Genomic DNA, 9,026 nt, shown 5'->3' on the forward strand with positions numbered 1-9,026 from the left:
CATTTTGAATCACTTAACCACAACAGCGCTCCAAAAGGAGTGCCTCCTGAAGGTTCTGGTTTAATTGAGTTTGGGTAAACTGTCATGTATGACATCGCCCTTAGGGCTACAAACGACATTGCGCTCGCGTGATTAATAGGGTTAAATTGTTAATTTATTACACTTATTGGACTGACAAAGGGGAGCCTGCTGCTTCCATTCATCACACTGGAAAGGACACAGCTTATCTTTGATATGCTAATTAATAAACCATAATTACACTTGAGATTGTAATTGGTATTGTTCAGATTTCCGGGGAGTTACAGTATATTTTTTGACTGATATACCTTATGCAGCAAACCTGTGGTCTTACCAATGAACCACTTTCATTCAGACAAAGCCCTGATTTAATTTTGGGAGAAATATTAAATGGATTTGGATAGATTCAGTGATGCTCTGTGTGGCCTCAGTCAGGGAACTCTGGGAGAAGGCCACTTAGTCCTAACCACATTTATACACAAATGTTTTGAATAGAACAGTGTTACTATTCATTACTATTCATTATCAATAAGGAGGTTATGTTTGGTGCGGTTTGGCTGTCAGTCTGTCAGCCAGGGTTTCCACAAATGTACAAACATGTACAACATTTTCCAAAGTAACCAAGCTACAAACATATTGTGCTGTCATAACAAAACATGTCAATTGCAGGACCCTATGGATGCAATCATTCACCCTACAAATGTTGTAATTTTGGGGGCAACGACTGGAGAAAAAAAAAAAGATTTCGGTCTTAGGGGAGTTTCATGTACCCCAGTGTTTAGTGTCCTGGAAATCGTTGACCAAAAATGTTTGGAAAACAAAAACCAACAACAAAAAAGGCACATGGCCATGTGGTGGTTACAATAGGCCATGCTTCACAACACTTCTACTCCCACCACATGAATGAATGATGACAACGTTAAAGATGACAAAGATTAAAAAACAAAAGAATGAAAAAAGAACCCAATACGTTGCAGACGTGAAAAACCAAATGACACTGGCAGCTGGAAATGATCCCGGAAAGCTCACGCACTGCACTCATTACAGCGTTCAGTGATGAATTACCACAGTGTTCCATAATTCAATCTTCCTCTAAGATGATCATTAATTGTTAAGAACTCTCTAAAAGGCCCCCTGCCTGCTTCCCCTCATTGTACTCAGATCAATTTGAGCCAATGGCAGCTAACAAATGTCCATATAAATATCTATGGTATGTAAGGAGAAGAGGCTTAGAAAGTAGGAGAAATTGACACAATCAGTTGGCAAAATCAGTTCACATCTCATCTAACAAATGTCCATATAAATAGCTATGGTATGTAAGGAGAAGAGGCTTAGAAAGTAGGAGAAATTGACACAATCAGTTGGCAAAGTCAGTTCACATCTCATCTAACAAATGTCCATATAAATAGCTATGGTATGTAAGGAGAAGAGGCTTAGAAAGTAGGAGAAATTGACACAATCAGTTGGCAAAATCAGTTCATATCTCATCTGTTACCTATATATATCCTGCTCTATTAGATACATCCAAGTAAGGGATGATGACACGACAAGGCCAACTCTAATGATGGAATTACTACAGTGAATAGGAAATGCATGTCTCCCGAGTCTGTAGCCTACATGTAAATCAATTTGCATCCAGTGAGAAAATTACTGTAACCAAACCTGCTTAGTCAGGCTGCTCCATACAAGCACTAGAACATTCCAATTATGATGGTGAAGCTCAAGATTACAGCTATGCTCTACTACGTACATGTTGACGCGGCAGGACGAGCTTGAGAGCTCCAAAAATATTTATGGTCTGCTGTCATCAGTGATAGATGTCGGTGTCTAAGTGTCCTATAAACACATAGTCTACAGCCACCGACTGCAGTAGAGAGGAGATAAATTGGCAGGTGTAAATGGGGATTCTTATGGCAACATGATGGCTTGTGCGACAGGAGCATAAATCAGTCAGTTGGTTTACCTCAGCTGGTGTCCTCCTTACCACGCAGTGTCTGGATCTACAGCGTTGTTGCTAGGACAAGCCAAACATTTAGAAAAACAAATTAAGGTTTACTGAACCTCTTGATCTTGATTTAGAAAATATTTTTTTGTAATATAATCTCAGGGTTTAGATCCTGTGCCGAGTTAAATGAAACATATCTAAGGAAATGTTTTGGTTGTCACTGTTGGATAAAGCCTGGGTAAAATTCAACAGTAGGCGACCCAATGGGTAAAAGATATGAAAATGGCTCAAATATGAAAAATCAAATCAAAGTGAAGATCACAGAGGACACAGTTTAAGATGTTAAGAGAAATGCAATGTCCCTGATTATATTCTGTGTCAATATCTAGGGCATCAAGGCAGAAGAGGTAACAACGGCCATGACGGTCACACCGTCTGTACAATTCCTGCCATGGCATAGGCTACACATATCACCATCATTGTTGTCTCCCTCTGAATTCTACATTAGAGGAAAAGCTATAATGCGCAATGATATGATGCAACAATGATATGTTATAGGCATTTTAGATACTTCACAACATCCTCAAATTCATTTCGATAATAACCTACATTGCCAGGTGAAGGTGAGATGAAAACATCTGACATTAAATTCAGATGGCCAGGCCATACACTATCTAGCTTGTGGTCACAAAAAAACTGCATTATTTAATGTCTGTAATTCCAGGTCATTTCAGGTTTATGAACTTGGTGGATGACCTCATTTCACTTCTGTGTTAGACGGCCTGTCATCTCTAATAGCTGCTTTGGAAAACAGGCTGCTGGAATACTTTAGAGAGGACTAACTGTTATTTCTATCTCTTCTATAAGTGATCAATACACTAGCCAAGGCATTTTTTTACATACTTATCCACTTATTTATTCATCCAAAGATGACACATCAATTACTAAATTTGAAGGCTACCTTGAGCAGTTATAACTTAAAATCGGCAAAGATTGAACAGACTATTGCCTTGGAAACTCAATAACTGTACACACAGACAGGGTGTAGAGGTCTCACACTCACCTAGCATAATCTCCATGTTATCAGGGAGGATCATCTTCCTGCCCGCCCCGCAGAGCCAGAGACCTATCTGCTAGTGGATGTATCTGTATAGTGCTGCCTTCTCTAAAGCATGAAATGCTGGAGCTTCTGGGAGAGAGCAGGACAGAGAAGTGGTTACATGAGAGATTAGCCACCGAGCCACACATGCTGAGGTCTGTTCAGTAGCTGAGCATAAAGATGGCTGACATCACTTCAAGGAATATTTGCATAGCATCTATGTACACTTGCCAAAAAGCTTGATACCAGTCAATTTGCATGTGGGACAGGAAGACAAGAACTTACTTTACTGTAACTAATTTTAAATTGCTTGTTCAACTGTTAATTATATCGCACTGTGAGAAACCCTCTGTCAAATGCAGGTATTCACAATATCTATTAGGCCTACACACCAGAATGAAGTAGCCTACATCAACATGTCAGGTATTACTGAGACACTTCCTCATAAGGACTATGATCAAATGCTAGAACAGAGATCTTAGAGTTTATTTAAACTGATTTGACCTCTTAAATGTAACTATTGAATTGTCGCTTTGGACAAATGTGTCAGCTAAATACCTTAACAGATAAAGTAGGCTATGCTATGGACTAGTTGTGCCATAACCAGATATAGCCTGATGTAGAAACTGCATGAGCAGCAGATAACTGATGTGAAATAAGTCATACCCATATCCTGAAATGACAGGAAGACATCGGTCATACCTGCTTGAAAGGTAAGATTTTACAATAATCGGAGTAGAGTTCTTCTGATGTTAATGCCATGGAAAGTGTCCAGAAGGATCTGAAGGTCCTTTGATAGTATAGATAAGGCAAAGGACATGAGCAGATAGCCTTGGGGATTAGCAAGCGAGTGTTTTTGGTGTATCAGTGTGGTCTAGTGAGGCGACATGAAAAATTTAGCATTAACATGGCGCAGTTTGAAGGCCACTACAATCCTGTCAAAATCTACAGCCAACAAGGCCACAGCAACCGGTCGCTCCTCCAAAGCCCACCCTCTAGAGTCCCTCCATACTCAAAAGTTCACTCTATTTGGTTCCAGAAAGATGTGATAATACAGGCCACAACATAATGGAAACTTCACCCAGAGAATGTGTTTTAGTTCTAACTTGTACAGAGAACTCTTCAGATTTACTGCATCATTTTAACTTGAGCAGCAGGAAGCAATTCCATTAAATCAGTGCAACTAGTCATTAGAATATATTGTTTCTCAAGCTCAATTGGGCCAAGTGGCCCTGTGGAGTGGAGAAATATGTCCTTAAATTAGACAACGTGCACAAATCAAATGACGAGATGGAATGCTCCGAAATACAAGTGTTGACCAGCAGGATACATGAAAATTAGGAGTACTATAATAAAATAATAATATTGCAATCTCAAGACACACTAACAGTAGGTGGCTAAAATGTAGCTATTAATTTCAGAACAGCCCCATGCCAACCAGTAATTAAATCAAGTCTTGAAAGCCCAAAGCAAGGCGCAAAAATATCTGAAAATCATGACCGATACTAAGGCAAACATTATGTCCACTTACAGCAAAATAAGTTTAATGTCAAAGTAGCATCTGACTTTTTGTGTGGCAGGAAGTATGTGTCTATCTATTGTGAAAGATGTATCAGAGTCTAAATAACATGTATGTTAGTGTGTTACTAAACTCTGACCTAAATCACCATTCACAATGATCCAACCAATTTGGCCTAACCTACAACTACAAACTGGCATAATAAGCCAGCGTTTTTACTTAGGCTACTCATTTAATTTCTTAACTGAAATCAGTAAAATGAACACTATAAACTAGCATCACCTCTCTGCAACTGAAAGGGAATATTACTACAGTGCGAGAGGCTCAGCACTCACTCCAAGTGTATCTTCGAGCTATACACCTGGGTTTAACCCATAACTTAACTTCAAATAAAACATTATGGTCTCAAGCTATAACTCTTCAGTTTCATGGGTCTCCTGGAAGCAATCTTTTGGTAGTGCATGCAGGAATTACTCTGCCTCCCTCTGCTGGATAAAAAAAAAAAAAAAAAATCCAAAGTGGAACTTTCTTTATCAAACCTCAACACAGTGGCCCAGAGAACATAATCCTTGTGGTTAAATACAACAAACTGAATTCCGAGAGTAGCCAAAGCATGTAGCTGGAACTTCATGTCACTAGAGTCACCAACTGATTTATATCGATTGACTGAAGACTCACATCACTGGACCACAATTTAGAAATATGCGATACATTCACGCATTCCTTACGACTTTACAAATATTCCTATATTTGACTGAGTAGGCCGCATGATAAACATGATCACATACATGAACTCTACATCACACTAAGGGAATCCCTTCTGATAGAACCTATTGTGGTTTGCACAGACCACTTCCACCAATATTCAACTATTGGGTCATTTGCATGCAATAACTGCTCATTTGTGGGATAAGACAAAAATAATACTTGGCTACGTACGTAACCCTCCCCCTTTCACTTAACACAAACTATTTAGTCATTCAAATAAAAAATCAGCCAATTCAAAGTTTCCACAAAAAGAACGCTCATATCAAATAAGTTTGTCAAAACTTTTATTCAAGTTGTACAAAGGAAAACAATATTTTAACAAACAGATAAACAAAAACAAAACAACAAATTGTACCAGGATCATTTAAAACAGGAAAGATATTATGGATGAATTTACTACTCAAAAGGCAGCAGTATAGTTTCCCAAGTCCTCAACAGGCCGGGACAAGTGCAATACCATACAAGTACAAGAGCATTGCCACCCATCCCAACCTGCACAGAAAGGGATTGCCCATCTGAGTTGGCAGACGATTCACTGCCATGATCAGTTTTGCATGGATTTGCACAGCAACAGTTACAAGCTGAATGCAAACCAGCAAAACTAACCAGAGTCCAGTGGCAACAGTCTTGTAGCTTCAGGGTCCATGCTGATGCCCACAATCTAGAAGTACTTCAAGTGCTCACACTGCAGTAGATGAATAAGTAACTACCTGCACTATAAGCACTTTAATACTGCTGAAACCTGATGTAAAGGACAGAGTGGCTGGGGGTCTCACACAGACACACACAGAAGCGTTGCAAGATGCGCACAGGCAGCCTCGTCCAAGCACACAGCATAGGAAAGACGGGGAAGCAGGCCACCATCAGTTTTGCATAGATTTGCACAACTCATTTTTTCTTGTAGTGCAACTATGCAAAACTAGCAGAGAACTGCATAAGAAGAAAGCACAAATACAGCCAAACACACCAGATGCGAATCCCTGCTCCTTATGCCAGAAGGAGCACTTAGGGCAGTAGGTGCTAGTCTACTTCACTATCTGCACTAGATGCACCTTAGCATAAGCAGTAGTTAACAGACGAACGGTCTGCTGTGTGGGATAGTTTAGTTTAGTGTGTCAGTGTAGTGCTTGAAGTGCCTCCACTGCAGTAGGTATCACTTAGTACTACCTGCACTGTAAGCACTTTGACACTACAGAGACAGTACCAGTCCTGGAGGCTTCTTTGAGTGTTGTATCCAAGTAGAAAAGATCCAGTAGAAGAGATCTTCCAGCTGTGGCCAAGATGTGTGCAACCCTGGGACATTAGATGAGGTCTGCAAAAAAGGGAAACAAGCATGGGATCACACCAAGGTAATTGGGCATACAATTATTTGCATATAGCTTTTGTTTGCCAGATTTTTCACAGTTTAACAGGTGTAATGGTTTCTTTTGGCTAGAGGGTTTAAAAACCAATACTACGTACCCATTAGGAACTTAAATTCATGTTAAGTAATCATAAACAAGGTGCTACAATATGACCATACGATAGTCTTTGTACATTTACACCTGCACTCCAATCAAATACAGTCCTAGTTTACAACACCTCACGAACAACCATGTGTAAAACGTTGCACGATTTTAATATTCTGACATGTTTCGTGCTGTGTATTTACGTCAAATAACTTAGAATGAGTCGTCTCAGCTCTCTAGGTAGAGATTACAACACGAGCAAAATAGTCTGCGGCCCGCGTTGTGAAACTAACGCATGCGTAATGCTTTACTACTCACGCACACCCCTCCCCCATGGTCTGCACCAACATGGCGCCGCTGAGTCCGCAGTCCTCACATTCTCAACCAGAAACAAACTCGAGGGGGTTGACTTGCAAAGGCCAAAGAAAATGGGCCACAGCCGTGTAATATTCTAAACAGAACCCCCCATTAACACACATTTAAAATATTACCTAAAAACTAAATACAAAAATGTAGCTGCACTCGACATCGCCACGCTAGCCAAGTAGCATCCTAAAAGGCATGCCATTAGCTGCTAGCTACAGTTAGCTAACATGCACCGCTAACGTTAACGGGTTTTTGACATGCCATGTTTTCAGTTGTCTCATCTTAGATGAAATTGAAGTTGAGCAAGTAATCCCACATTCAACTAAGCAATCATTGACGTACTTCACCCGAGACATGCAGTGAAATTTAGGAAAAAGTTAGCAAGTTGGCCAACGAATGCCTGACACCGGCCTCGGGCTCCATGCGCATTTGGGAATGGCCACATTCGTGACAAACTGTTCAAAGGTATTTGAAGCTATGGTTACATATAAAAAAAAAATCATGCAATGAGGAACAAAGCACGTGAGTTGAGAGACATAATTTCCCTAGCAGTCAAGAAGAATATTGCCAGCAAAGCTTGCACACTACTTGGCTATCTTGCTAACATACTGTTAGCTACCTAGCTTTGGTAGCTAGCAATAGCGCGCGGCCTGCAGCTGCCCCATGTGCTGCTGCTTTGTTCTTGAGGCTCTCAAACTCGCTCACCAATGCCCACTTAACAATGTAAATAACTTGACTTTTCCAATACTTTATACTTTGAAATGAATAATGATTCTTACCAACGACAGGAGAAACGGCGCCCTGCAAAATCACAACTTACTACTCCAGCCACTAGTTAGAGTAGGCACTGCAGTGAGAAGCGCACGCTTTTCAAATCTCCCTCATTCTAACTATGGAGGAAAGGGACAGCCATGCGCCTGTTATCGCATTGTTTTACTACAAAGCTGTTTGTCGCACAGTCGGTAAGTAAGATAATCCCTTTGGGAAGTAAATCAGAATTAAGAAGTAATCATAATTTGACTTCGACAACCGAACAACGCTAAATGGCTAACAACAGGTTTCATGTCAATAACATGCGCGTAGTAAGACACCCGCCTGTGAAATCCACCATCTTCACTCACTTGAACAGACTTACCGTTTACTGTCACTGCTCCAGGCATATCTACCAAACTAACGCACAAACTTCCTTAGGTTGTAGCTACGTTAGATAACCGGGTTAGTATTCACTTGAGTAATTTAAAACATGGAAACTTGATAAAACAAAATAAATTTGCGAAAGTGGCGCCAAGCTACTCGCTGTTAACCATGTGGTGAATGAAGGGCGGCTCCCGTTGAACGTAAATATCTACAACCCCAACTCCTCATTTGCATAGGCCTAAATAAACTACTTCCGATACGAAACCTCCACCAATCCAAGAGCCACTTGCAACCAATTGAAGAAAACAGGCTTAACTGTAAACACAAATTACATTGTCAACATCCTGCGTCAAAGTAACATGTAAGGATGGATACTTTTTGGATAGAACGAAAACGCGAAGGTGGCTATAAAAATGGTTGGGTTAGCACAAATATGAGTTTAGAATGCGAGAACTCTGCTATTCTCACCTGGTCTAGCTTGTCAGCGCGTGTGTAGCGTGTTTATCTAACACAAGGAGACAAAAAAAATCGTAAGCTATATTGACTTTTATAAGGCCTAGGCTACTCACTTGCCGACAAGACTTGTCAAGTGAGCCATGCTCTCATCTTCATTTAAGGCTATCACAAATTTGCGGGTATTCAAAAAGCCGTCCAGTTAGCCTACTAAAAAAATGTTTTATTCAAAATGCCCATGTAGCCCACATTTTGGACTACAATAACAATCTT

At 40.3% G+C, this 9,026-nt stretch overlaps 1 long non-coding RNA gene across 1 annotated transcript; it reads right to left on the bottom strand.

Annotated features, from left to right (window-relative positions):
* Nucleotides 1–5,616: 5,616 nt before the first annotated feature.
* Nucleotides 5,617–8,424, bottom strand: LOC134077813 (uncharacterized). The gene is made up of 2 exons (XR_009938761.1): nucleotides 8,299–8,424; nucleotides 5,617–6,661 (listed from the first exon to the last, which is right to left on the bottom strand). It is a non-coding gene; the product is annotated as an uncharacterized LOC134077813 (long non-coding RNA).
* Nucleotides 8,425–9,026: the final 602 nt, after the last annotated feature.

Source organism: Sardina pilchardus, chromosome 4 (assembly GCF_963854185.1).
Source record: "Sardina pilchardus chromosome 4, fSarPil1.1, whole genome shotgun sequence".
Taxonomy (NCBI): domain Eukaryota; kingdom Metazoa; phylum Chordata; class Actinopteri; order Clupeiformes; family Clupeidae; genus Sardina; species Sardina pilchardus.